This window comes from Camellia sinensis, chromosome 12, assembly GCF_055761805.1.
Source record: "Camellia sinensis isolate YWXY chromosome 12, ASM5576180v1, whole genome shotgun sequence".
NCBI lineage: Eukaryota > Viridiplantae > Streptophyta > Magnoliopsida > Ericales > Theaceae > Camellia > Camellia sinensis.
This window is the reverse complement of record NC_138972.1, coordinates 117,650,829-117,664,786: the sequence shown is the minus strand read 5'-3', so window position 1 is coordinate 117,664,786 and position 13,958 is coordinate 117,650,829. Positions and strand designations below refer to the sequence as shown.

At 37.2% G+C, this 13,958-nt stretch overlaps 1 protein-coding gene across 7 annotated transcripts in view; it reads right to left on the bottom strand.

The window, feature by feature from the left end:
• LOC114269095 (uncharacterized) overlaps positions 1-1,379 on the bottom strand; it is a 41,824-nt gene extending 40,445 nt beyond the window's left edge. For 2 of the 7 annotated variants that reach the window (XM_082899675.1, XM_082899678.1), the window contains exons 1-2: positions 1,220-1,379; positions 964-1,009 (exon numbers count right to left, since the gene is read on the bottom strand). The gene's annotated coding sequence lies outside the window, so the exon portion shown is untranslated. Of the gene's footprint in view, positions 1-963 lie in introns of all 7 variants that reach the window. The other 5 variants (XM_082899680.1, XM_082899677.1, XR_014347092.1 and 2 more) reach the window with 4 other exon arrangements.
• Positions 1,380-13,958: the final 12,579 nt, after the last annotated feature.

The window sequence follows — 13,958 nt, the reverse complement described above, 5'->3', positions numbered from 1 at the left end:
ATCTCAATATGATAAGAAAATGTGTTGAATATATGAAAAATGTCTTTGGGGTCTAGGAGGCTTAGGTTCGGGTTCGGCTAAGGAGAGATTCATTTGAAAATTAGAGAATTTCAGAGGTAAAAGATTTATTGTGGGAGATTCAACACTATCCTCCATTTAACCTGGACTACAAAAATTAGAATGAAAATTAAAGAAGAGCTAAATGATAAATATAATATCAAAAAGTAATTAACAGATTCAATTTCCCATCTAAAAAATAAATTCAGTAATTAACGAATTCAATTTCCCCTAAGTACAAAGATCAACCCACCCACCACATCACCCTCTAAATAAAATTTAATAATAGAAAACTCCAAAAAAAAAAATTAAAAAAAAAAACAATTAAAATTAAATAATGTTCTGTACAAGTCTATGAAGAATCTAAACATATTCAATTTTAGATTCAATTAAACATAATCTAAACAGATTCAATTAACATTCAATAACAGATTCAATTTCCATTTCTAATTTTTTTATAATATAAACAAGTCTATGAAGAATCTTAATCACCATTGAGAGAAAGAATCTTAATCCAAAATCTTAATCACCATTGAAACAAAATCTCAGTCACACAAACAGAATCTTGATTCAGATAAAGGATTAAGGACAAAATAGAAAGCATTGTGGGAGAACTATATGAAGAAATAGCTAGTTTTAAAAAAAAATGTACTTTTTAACTAGTTCTTTTAGCTAAAACTGTTGGAGATGGGTTCCCTTACTAGAGATTTGATTGCATAAAAAATAAATAAACAAATAAACTTAGAGATCTGCTACTACAGATTTGATTACATAAAAAAAAAATTCAGAGATTGAGAAGAGAGAGAGAGAGAGAGAAAGAAAGACAGACAGATCTAATTGCCTAAAAAAAAATAAATAAAGATTGGGGAGAGAGAGAGAGAGAGACAAAAACAGAGAGACGCTTACCTGAGAGTTGCCACAGAGAGAGAGTCGATCGAAGGTCTATCGGTCGCTTCGTTAGTCGCCACAGAGAGAGAGAGAGAGAGAGAGAGAGAGAGAGAGAGAGAGAGAGAGAGAGGAAAGAACGAGAGAGAGTGAGTTTAGAAGAGAGGCTGCGCACAGAAAGAAACAAATCTGATTGCCTAAAAAAAATCAGAGATAGAGAAGAAAGAGAGAGAGAGAGAAGAGAGAGAAACAAACAGACAAACAGAGAGACGCTTACTTGAGAGTTGACGGAGAGAGAGAGAGTCAATCTTGCAAAGGTCGATCGATGCATTGAGAAGAGAGTTGCGCAGATGAAAAACGAGAGAGAGTGAGATGGGAAGAGAGCTGTATAGATGTTTTGAGAGATTAGGGTTTGGTTTATTTGGGCAAAAATGTCTAGGATAGATGAATAGTCTAGTTTAAAAATAAATAAATAAATTTGCAAGTGGGGGGGGGGGGTTGTGACGGGTGTGATTAAAACTCGCAATCCACCCGCAATCTGAAAAAATATTATATTTCAAACCGCATCCAACCTTATTGTGTTTGCGAAATTGTTCATATGTGTGTGGGTCAGTTCGGATATGACAGATTGTACGGGTTGAATAATCTTATGCTTAGCCCTACTTTGTATCCCAACTATGATGTGGCAGAGTTGGCAGCACAATTGGCATAAAGAAAAGAGAGAGAAGAGAGAAAAAAAAAATAAAAAATTACACTTTTATTATCGTTTTTATATATAATATATATATTTATATTATTTAACATATTCATTATACCATCACTAACCCACCAAACTAATAAATCTTTTAAAACATAAAAAAATTCTCTTTTTTTTTTTTTCATATTGCACACATTTTAATAAATAATTTTAATCATTTCATCGTGAATTCTCTAAAACAAAGTTTAGTCATCATGCGTCTTTGCAGAAGTATCCCATGAAGACGACTTTCCAATGGCTGATTAACCCTCCGTTTGGAAAGTGGGTTGATTTTTTAGTTTTTTGGCTTTTTTAGCTATTTTAGCTTGGGTTAAAAAGCTTAGTTTGGGAAGGACTTTTTGGTTTTTTGACTTTTTTGACTTTTTTTGTGAGAGAAGAATGTAATGATTATGGGTTGGATGTGATGTTTTGTTTGTTATGGCTAAAATAGCCTATTTTGTTTTTTGTGGCTAAAATAACCAAAAAAACCTGAAAAAGCCCTTGCCAAACGGAGGCTAAATTAAGAAAGATGTTAAATATTTTTATCAAATATTTCACATAATTGTAAAACTCACATTAAGTGAATTTTATGTAAATTTTATGTTTATGTGAAATATTTAATAAAAATATTAATAAAATATTTAGGTTCTGTTTGGTAAAACTTTTGAAATTTAATTCTACCCTTTAGTTTGAGTGTATTATTTGGTTATAACTTTAGAAAATTAATTTCATACTCACTTTTCAAAACACTCACTTTTTAATATTATATGTCACATCATTCAATTCAAACTCTTTTTAAAACTCATTACCAAATAAATTTTTGACATTCAAATCATAACTTCAAAACTCACAAATTCAAAATATAACTCTATTATCAAATTATAATTATAAAATTCTACCAAACGCAATCATAACTTTTTAGTATTACTCCGTAAGATGACTTTCCGGTAATCATCACGTGTCTTTGCACGTGGACCCTATGAAGACGACTTTCCCGTGACCGATTAAACGGAAAAACTATGGAGAAAAATATCAAATCAATACTCTTTTTAAGTAAGTATTATGAGTTAATTTCTAAGAATGAGATAATAAAGGTTCACCCTTATTGAAGACAAGTTTCTGATTAAAGTTGGTGTTAAGTCGCACGCACGTCTCATTCCGAAAAAGTTATTGGGAAAATATCAAATCAATGTGTGTTTGATTAGAATTTTTTAAATTAAATTTTTTAAAATTTGAATTTCTAAAATGATCCGGACCTCTTTCACGGGTGACTCCACGACTCCTCAAGCCTTTGATTGGCCAGAGTTTTTTTTTTTTTTTTTTTTTTTTTTTTTTTAATCACCAATCCTCACGTGTGGGGATGGTAGGGGTTGGTGATTGAGGGGGTCTCAATCACTTCTATTTGAATTTTTTATTTTTTATATTTTTTTATTTTTAGTAAATATTTTTAAAATTTTAAATATTTTTTAATTTTTTAGATGCATCTTATTTAAATTTATTTAAAAAGTAAAAAATTTGTGAAAAATATTTTAAAAAATACTTAAAAATATCAAAAATATACTGAATTCCTATATATTTTTTTTTATATTTTTGATATTTAGTGAATTTTTAAAAGTTTTTTTTTACAAAAATTATACTATTTATGTTAGGTGTGTCTAAAAATTTAAAAAAATTACTTAAAAAATTCAATGAAAACAAAAAAAAATACCAAAAACAAGAAAATAAAATTTTTTAAAAACCAAAAACAAGCCAAGTGTCTTTTAAATAATCGGTAATGGGCCAATTTCTAAGAATGAGCTAAGAAAGTTTAGTCATCACGCATCTTTGTGTACTCCTATTATCTATTGAAGGGAAAACCATTCTTTGTTCACGAGGCAATATTGGGGTGTTTTGAAAAATTGATAAAAAAGTTGGCTTTTTAATTTTTTTTGTTGGCTTTTTTGGTAGTTTTTTTTTTTTTTTTTTTGTGACTTTTTTGGAAAAATTTGATAAAAAGTCCAAAAGCTGACTTTTTATCAAGTTGTCAAATTGCTTCATTATATGGTGTCTAACATAATTATTATTTTTGAAATTAATGGGATTTATTATTTTTTTTATTTCCTTTTAAGAGATAATTAAATACTTATATTTAAATAAATAATGTAGAGCAATATTTTAGGCCACCAAATAATTTTTCCTATTTAAGACAACTTTCAGAGGACTCATTAAGGCCCATTTTGGGAAGATTGACTTTTTAATTTTTTTAAATCATATACTTTTTTTATTTTTTTATATATATTTTTAAAAAAAAATCAAAAAATTAACTTTTAATATATTTTTCAAAACATCCTGAAATTAGCCCTTAGACGTCACATACACGTCTCATTTCGGAAAAATTATTGACAAAATATCAAATCAATAGTCTTTTAAAAAGGATAATTTACACTGTTACCTTCTGAATATTTCTTTAAATCACAGTCTTGTTTGATTTTTTTTTAGTTTTTTTACTATCTAATTAGTTTAAGTTATTTTAGTTTTTGTATTTATTGAGATAACTATATGAGGATAGGAAAAGAGAAAAAGTGACACTTATACCCTTATAACTTTTTATTTATTTCCCATTATAAGCATATTTGCACCTCATATTTGTAATTTTTTCTTTTTTTTCCACTTACATATAATTTTTCTTTTGTATTTGATTGTTTTATTAAAAAATATATATGAAATGGTGTTCGGATGGCGAAAAATGCTTGGGAGCACTAATTAGTGCTCCCACTAATTAGGTGGCAGTGGGTCCCGTCATTAATGATGTGATGTTTTGGTCTTGGAGTTGTATTTTTTTTTTTTTTACTTTTTTAATGTATTAGTGCTATTAGTGGTAGTGTTTTTAATGGGATGAATCATTGTTGTTCGGATGGCAAATGATAAAAGGAAAATGAGTGAGAGTGTTAATTAGTGCTACCACTAATGATGTGACAGTGGCTCCAATCATGAATGATTTGATATTTTGACATTGGTGTTGTATTTTTTTTTATTGAGTACCATATCATTAGTGATCTTTTTAGAGTTTCAAAATTAGTGGTCTCTATCATTGTTGATGATAAAATTACCCTAATGGTTGAATGATTAATGTGGGTTTCAAAAACTCTCATGGGCAAAATCGCCTTTTCACGACCTAGGACAGCTCCACCGCATTCACGTGGATGTACTGCAGACCTGCTGCACTTCTTTTTATTTGCGTATGTTTTTTCATTTTTTCATCGAGTCTTAGGCCAATTTGGCAACTTAAAAAAAATTAAAAAGGAAAAAATTTACTCAAAAAGTTAAAAAGTTATCATTATTTGTTAAAAGTTAAAAATTACGGCTGTACAATTCTCAATCCTAATTTTTCTCTACACACTAATTTATACAATTTTTTAATACACATTTTTTCATAAAAAGTTAAAAAATTAACTTAAATATCTATATTTTTTTTCTCAATTTTTTAGTCTAAAAAGACAAAAAATGCACTTATTTAGGACATTCCAAACAACCCCTTAGTTTACATTTATTTGACGGATTATATTAAATGAAATTGTTAGTGAAAGAATTATTAGTGAATAGATAATTAATAAGGTAATTAAGTAAAAATATATTTAACTTTGGTTTGGCAAAAACTAAATAATACAAAAAGTCAAAAAATTACTATCCTATTTAAGTCACATTATCTTATTTAAATCATATTACCTCTCTAACACATCACATCAAACCCAACCCAAACCCAACCTATATAAGCCAATAAGTCAAAAAGTACACTTTTTTAGAACATCCCAAACCAACCCTGATGATAGTGTAAAAGATGATTAGTGATGAGATTGTTAAATTATTTTTATATAAAATAAATAAATAAATTATTTCTATATTAAAAAAAAACTAAAACAAATATTAAAAAATCAAGCCAGTGCACTTGGTCAAAAAAAAAAAATTAATTTTTTTTTTATATAAAATAGACTCAATTCCCTTACTATTTTTCTAATTTTATCCAAAATTCACCCAAGCTAATCCCTTTACTAAGGATTCGTTTGGGAAGTAGATAGGGTTTTTGGCTTATTGATTTTTTGACTTTTTGACTATTTTAGCCTAAGCCTAAAAAATCTCATTTGGGAAGAGTTTTTTGACTTTTTTAACTTTTTGTGAGAAAAATAATGTAATGATTATGAGTTGAATATAATGCTTTGTCTTATTGAGCTAAAAAATTTATTTTATCTTTTTATAACTAAAATAGCTCAAAACCCAACCTAACCCTTCTTTCCAAACGAAGCCCAAAAGGGGTTAACAAGCTGCTTGGAGTAACAATCCCTCTCCACAAGAAAGCCACCAAAACAGAAAAGTTATAGTGGGACCCACCTCTTACTACTCCAATCCCATCCTTAATCTCCCAAACAAACATGATCTTAGACTATTTTCAATCCGTTTCCCAAACACAACCCGTCATTCCTTTAATCAAAGAATAAAGATTGAGAGTTCTAATTTTAGAACTTTGAAGAGAGATCTAGTGATGTAGTAAACAATGAAGCTTACATGTGATATAATGTGTATGTCTATATTTTTATTTTTATTTTTTTCTTTCTCTTATCACATCATTAAAATTCTCTTTAAAACTTTAAAATTAAAACTCTCTATCATTGTTATCAATCAAAATACCACTGACCTGCCTGTGAGTTAACACGATTAATTGAAATGATAAAATTACTGGAATATTTTCTCTCTCATCTACTGTAAGGATGTATTTTCTGAGTACCAACACGTGGCAAGGTGACATCGACGTGTCAGCCGAGGTGCCACGTGTCCTGGTCGTGACACCGAGGTGATCTCAATGAGGCCGAGGTTATCTCCGAAGATATCGGAATCCGAGATAAGCGGATAATGGATAAGGGGCAAGAATACTAGAGTAAAGAGAAGATTTTGCTAAGATAAGGATAAAGCTCTTAGAGAGTTTATCTTTATCTCTTGAGAAATCCAAAGTAAGCACTGAATGAGAGTCCATAGAAGTTAGGCTTCTAGTGGGACTAGGATTGAGTTGGCTATAAAAGAAAGGCACCCCCGTGGGTCTAAGGTACGCAGTTATATACTTTGAGTAGTGAGTTTAGCACTTGATTATCTTTGAGAGACATACTCACTTGATCGTCGGAGTGCCCCCGGGTGGAAGAGCCACCGCCAGAGCCTTTTCTTTCTGTTACAGGTTTGCTGAAGCCATCTATTCTGTTGGTGCTCTCCAGCTGATTACTAGGCGGGCAGTGTAGTCAGAAAATTACCCACACAATTTGGCGCCGTCTGTGGGAAGAAGGAAGAATAGATGGCCAGTAACAGACAGAAGGAAAAGATTGGGGATGACATTCCCTCTGGGAGTGGCAGGCCAATTGACCTTGACATTGAAGGAGACAACCACAACGCAGAAACCCGTGACCAGGGTCGCAGAGAGGAAGACGTCGGCTAGGAGGGCAGCACTTCGAAGAAAACAGACCAAGGCAAGTACTACAATGAATATAACCTCCAGGTATAGAGAGACAGGTGCCCACGGAGGGATGAGGAAGTAAAAGAATTGGCAAACAAGCTGGCAGACCTATAGTCGGTCGTCAACTTCATGATGCAGAACAATGTTATGCAGCCACCATACCCGCTGCAAGATACGCTGATGCCAGCAATTAATACCTAGAAGGGAGGAAGGAAAACAATCCCCAAAGCCCCTCAGCACACCAGGAGCGGAAGGCACTCTCACCGACATTCCAGGGAAGATGGACGAGAGGAGCTGAGGCAAGAAGAGTCCCGAAGGACACATCACATGAAGGATCCGGGGCCCAAAGAACATCGGCATGTTTAAGGGCAAGCACTCTGCTTTGACACAACCCATAGGGAAAGATCGAAACGGACCCACCACGAGGCCGAAAGTAATGTGCCAAAAATATTGAAGTCCAGAGATAGCCGAGCTCCAAGTAGAAGTAAAGAAGACTTGAGGGATTACCTCAGAAGGAAGCAACAAAATGTTGAAGCCGAGGTAACTTCCACAGTTAAGCCGAGGACACCATTCTCGGTGGAACTGGACAAATTTGAAGTGCCAAAGAGATTCAGTATGCCGAGGTTCCAAATTTATGATGGTAAGTCAAATCCCAACTTTCATGTTGGACTATACCTGAATTCAATGGCATTATATAGTGGGAACGAGCCGTTGCTCTGCAAAGTATTCCCCTCATCCTTTGGGAAAATTGCATCCGATTGGTTCCATAAACTACCGAAGGGAAGCGTAAAGACGTGGGAAGGCCTGACTGAGATGTTTGTGGCCAGGTTTGTGACGAACAAACTACAGCCCTTGAGGGTCGACGCCCTGATGGCTTTAAGAATCACCAAGGAAGAAGGCCTTAGGGCCTACGCGAAAAGGTACTACGAGGTGTTCAATCGAATACCCGAATGCAACCAAGAAGTGGCGGTCGTGTCTTTCAAGAAAGGCCTGAAAGATGACTGCCCACTACGGAAGTCTTTGGCAAAAACATTGCCAAAAAGTATGGAAGAACTCATGGCGAGAATCGAGAAGTATGCCAGAGCCGAGGAAGATACGTCGGGAAAGAAAGAGATGAAGTAAGAGAAGGGAAACGGCTCGCCAAAGCAAGGCCGAGGTAACAACGGGCCGACCAAACAAGAAACGGAATTGAAGGGTAAACAGGCAGTGACGACGGTGTTCCGAATCCCTATCCATAAAGTCCTGGATCAAATATGAAACCAACCCTATTTCAGGGCACCGGCAAGAGCACTAGGGAAATTTATGGGAAGAAACGTTGGTAGGCGCTGTGCTTACCACAATGAAGAAGGACACCCAACTCAGGGTTACAGAGCCTTAAAAGCACACTTAGAAGACCTGGTAAGACAAGGCCTTCTGAGGGACCTGGTCGATGAAGCCAGGACAAGGGAAGAACAGGCAAGATTGCCTCAAGCACCAGTAGCACCGCCACCCCCAGCACAGCAACCATAGGCAGGAGGACCACGGGTGGTTAATGTAATACACTCAAAAGTGAACGAAAGCGACATACGGGGAGAAACCCAAAGAGTAAAACACCTACAGCACGTGAACCAGGTCGGACACAAAAGACCTCGGCCTGAAGATTGCCGAGGACCGATGATAGTCTTCACTGAAGCTGACCTAGAGATGGTCCAACATCCGCACAACGATGCCTTGGTAGTATCCTTCCAGGTTGGGGAGTACCAAGTGAAGCGCATCCTGATTGATCAAGGCAGCTCTTGCGACATCATGTATGTCAGATGTTACAAGGAGCTGGGCCTTCATCCTGACGACCTGGAACAATCCAGCAACCCGATGGTCGGCTTCAATGGAACGCCGACGTAGCCACTAGGCCCAGCAAGCGTGGAAGTACAAGCTGGCACTAAGAAGATCAAGACAGAATTTATGGTGATTGACACACCCTCGCCATATAATATCATCTTGGGAAGGCCATGTTTGCATGCAATGGGGGCAGTTCCCTCAACGTTGCATTAACTACTGCGGTTCCCAACAGAGCATGGGATTGAAGAAATCAGAGGAGATCAACTACAGGCAAAAAATTGCTCCATGGCAGCAATGAAGTCTACCTGCTGCGTACGAGAGCCAAAGAAGGCAGAAATTGAAGATGAGGACGTGGAAGTCCTAGAAAATGTCGACAAAGAACCAGCCGAGAAGAGCGAAGAGGCGCTAAAGAAAATCCTCGTACAGGATAAGGATAAAGAACGCTTCTTTCTTCTCGGTTCAGGCTTAGCCGAAGAAGAGGAGAAAGAGTTGAAAACTTTTCTAAGAGCCAACATTGAGGTGTTCGCCTGGACACCTTACGAAATGCCTGGCATTGACCCTGAGGTCACTTGCCACAGACTGAATGTCGATAGGTCGGCAAAACCTATGATTTAACGAGCCAGAAGACCGACGTTGATGCACGTCAAAGTAGTAGAAGAAGAAGTAGATAGACTTCTGGAGGCCAGGGCCATCCGAGAAGTTCACTACCCGACATGGCTGTCCAACACAGTAGTGGCAAAGAAGAAGAACGGCAAATGGAGGGTCTGTGTAGACTTTACCAGCCTCAACAAAGCCTGCCCCAAAAACAGCTTTCCTCTGCCCAAGATTGACCAGCTAGTAGATGCTACTTCAGGGCATGAAAGGATGAGTTTTCTGGATGCATACAGGGGGTACCACCAGATTGCCATGTACCCTCCAGACGAGGAGAAGACCGCGTTCATCATCCCTAAAGGCCTGTACTGTTACAAGGTAATGCCTTTTGGGTTGAAAAACGCAGGAGCAACTTACCAAAGGTTAGTAACAAAGATGTTCAAGCACCTGATTGGAAAAACGGTAGAAGTCTACATCGATGACATGGTCGTGAAGACCAAGGAATCTAAGGGTCATCTTGCCGACCTCAAAGAGGTCTTTGATATACTCAAAAGATACCGGCTCCGACTCAACGCATCAAAGTGTGCGTTTGGAGTTGGATCAGGTAAGTTTTTAGGGTATCTGGTAACAAGAAAGGGCATTGAGGCCAACCCAGACCAAATCAAGGCCATCCTAGAGCTGAAGAGCCCAACATCGGCAAAAAAGGTTCAGATGCTTACTGGAAGGGCCGCAGCCCTAAACAGATTCATCAGCAGAAGCTCAGATAAGTGTAGACCCTTCTTCAACCTGGTGAAAAAAGCCACAGACTTTCTGTGGACAGAAGAATGCGAAGCCGCTTTGACCGACCTGAAGAAGTACTTGACCACAACTCCGGTTCTTTCCAATCCAGAACCAGGGGAAGAACTGTTTTTGTACTTGGCAGTTTCAGAACACGCAGTCAGTGCAGTACTAATCCGAGAAGAAAAAGGGAAGCAAAAGGCTGTTTACTATGTACGCAAAACCTTAGCCAACGCAGAAACAAGGTATCTACCACTGGAGAAATTAATGTTAGCCTTAGTACTGGCTTCAAAGAAGTTGAACCATTACTTTCAGGCGTACAAGATTGTGGTCCTAACAGAGCATCCACTGAAGTCCTTGTTGCAACTAGGAGACTTAACAGGAAGGATAGCAAGATGGGCAGTAGCCCTGAGCTAGTATGACCTGGAGTTTAGGCCGAGAACAGCAATTAAAGGCCAAGTTTTAGCCGACTTCATGGCCGAATTCACGCCAGAATCCGTCGAACATCGGGCTCCGTTGAGCCAAGATGAACGACGTTCAAGTAAACAAGGAGAAGCCCAGCCTAAGGCAAAAGAGCAAAGGAAGGAAAAACTCAGACCCTGCAGCATTTACATCGGTGACTCATTCAGACTATTTGTCGATGGAAGTTCGAACTGACAAGGAGCGGGAGCAGGAGTACTACTGATATCACCAGATGGCGAAATAATAGAACAGTCCATCCGTTTAGGGTTCAAGGCCTCAAACAATGAAGCGGAATACGAAGCATTAATTGTAGGGCTAAAACTGGCAACAGCAGCAAAAGCAGATGAGGTAATAGTTTTTTGTGATTCACAGCTTATTGTTAATCAGTCAACAGGAGAATTTGCAGCCAGGGACGAAAGGATGTTGGCATATGCAAAAGAGGTCATCAGATTGGCAGCCCTATTTCAGAACTGCCGACTACACCAAGTTAGTCGAGATGACAACACCCACACCGACGCGTTGGCTAACCTGGCAAGTTCAATGCAGACTGGAAAAACGAGAACAATTATGATCGACTATATGTTGGGCCCGAGCATAGAACCAGAGAGCACAGAGTAGGAAGCAATGTGTGTGGACATGGGGCCAAGCTGGATGGATGCAATTGTTGCATTCCTGAAAGAAGGAAAGCTGCCGAAAGATCGTAAGGCGGCACACAAAGTTAGATTGAAATCAGTAAGATTCAGTCTGATAGAAGATGGACACCTCTACAGAAGGTCCTTCACTGGACCCCTTTTAAGGTGCGTACACCCTTTGCAGGTTGAGGATTTCTTATATGAAATTCATGAAGGAACTTGTGGAAGCCATGCTGAGGGTAGATCTTTAGCTCACAGGGCCATTACCCAGGGGTATTGGTGGCCCTACATGCAAAAGGATGCTGAAGCCTACGTGAAGAAGTGTGAACAATGCCAAAGGTTTGCACCTTTGATATATCAGCCAGCTGCTGACCTGAACCCAGTATCCAGCCCTTGGCCGTTTGCCCAATGGGGCATGGATCTTGTTGGGCAACTTCTCTAGGCAACTGGGCAGAGAAAATACTTGCTGGTGGCAACAGATTACTTTACGAAGTGGATAGAGGCAGAACCTCTTACCAAAATCCGAGATGTGGATGTCAAGAACTTTATATGGAGAAACATCATCACTAGATTTGGCATTCCAAGAGCAATAGTTGCCGACAACGGAACATAGTTTGACAGCAAACTCATCAAGAACTTCTGCACGAAATTCAAGATAAAGAATTACTTTTTAACACAAAGTTTTCCCCAAAGCAATGGGCAAGCAGAAGCATCCAACAAAGTAATTTTGGATGGGATAAAGAAGAGGTTACAGGCAGCAAAGGGAAAGTGGGTAGACGAATTGCCCAACGTGCTTTGGGCATATCGGACTACGCCGAGAAGATCAACAAGAGAATCCCCCTTTGTCATGGCTTATGGCACATAAGCAGTCATTCCAATGGAAGCTGGCATCCCAGGCATCCGAACCCAGGGAGTTGAGAACGAGACAAATGACATACTTTTAGCCCGAGATCTGGATCTTTTGGAAGAACGAAGAGAAAAAGCTGCAATTCAGCTCGCAGTATACTAGCAACAGCTTGCCAGAGCTTACAACAAGAAGGTCAATCCAAGAGATTTTCAAGTCGGCGACCTAGTCCTGAGGAAAGTCGTCGGCAACAAGAAGGATCCCAGAGAGGGCAAGCTTGGCCCAAACTGGGAAGGACCCTACAGAATTACTTCGGTATTAGGCAATAGAGCTTATCGGCTTGAAGATAACGAGGGCAAAGCACTACCAAGACCTTGGAATACTTGTAATTTGAAATTCTTCTATCATTAGATGTACATTATTTTTGGCTGAGGTCATCAATAAAATCTTTTCCCTTTTCTTTAAATACATATGATTGATAAAGTTACATATTGGTGTTTTTGGAGACATGAATAACGAGAACCCAAGTAGAACTCAGGTTCACATTGGGGGCAGAGAGAAGACAGAGACACTTAATTCACTTGTTGAAATTTGTAGCAATTTACAAGTTGAAGTTAAGTCGAGATAGTTCCTTACCTTCACTTGTTGAAATTTATAGCAATTTACAAGATGAAGTTAAGCCGAGATAGTTCCTTACCTTCACTTGTTGAAATTTGTAGCAATTTACAAGTTGAAGTTAAGCCGAGATGGTTCCTTATCTTCACTTGTTGAAATTTGTAGCAATTTACAAGATGAAGTTAAGCTGAGACAGTTCCTTACCTTCACTTGTTGAAATTTGTAGCAATTTACAAGTTGAAGTTAAGCTGAGATGGTTCCTTATCTTCATTTGTTGAAATTTGTAGCAATTTACAAGTTGAAGTTAAGCTGATTCCTTATCTTTACTTGTTAAAATTTGTAGCAATTTACAAGTTGAAGTTAAGCTGAGATGGTTCCTTATCTTCACTTGTTGAAATTTGTAACAATTTACAAGTTGAAGTTAAGATGATTCCTTATCTTCACTTGTTGAAATTTGTAGCAATTTACAAGTTGAAGTTAAGCTGAGATGGTTCCTTATCTTCACTTGTTGAAATTCGTAGCAATTTACAAGTTGAAGTTAAGCTGATTCCTTATCTTCACTTGTTGAAATTTGTAGCAATTTACAAGTTGAAGTTAAGCTTATTCCTTATCTTCACTTGTTGAAATTTGTAGTAATTTACAAGTTGAAATTAAGCTGCAATTTACAAGTTGAAGTGAAGCCGAGGTTATTGCTTAAACCGTTATAGCAATCTACAGGTTGGCTAAACCTAAGGAAGATGCTTAATACTTGTTGAAATTTGTAGCAATTTACAAGATGACATTAAGCCGACATATGATCATCTGTTGAAATTTACAGTAATTTACAGGTTGAAATAACAGCTAAGTGTATTGTTTAAACACTTGTTGAAATTTGTAGCAATTTACAAGTAGATCATTGTTTAGCACTTGTTATAAATGTTTGCAAAGATAGCATTGAATAGTATATACTTGTTGAAATTCATGAAAAGTTTGCAGGTTAGTATCTTGCCGAAGTAAAGCTTGTAGTTACTATACCCGAGGTCTTTAACCCCGAGAAGATTGCACAAAGGAGACAAAGTATGAAAGGCA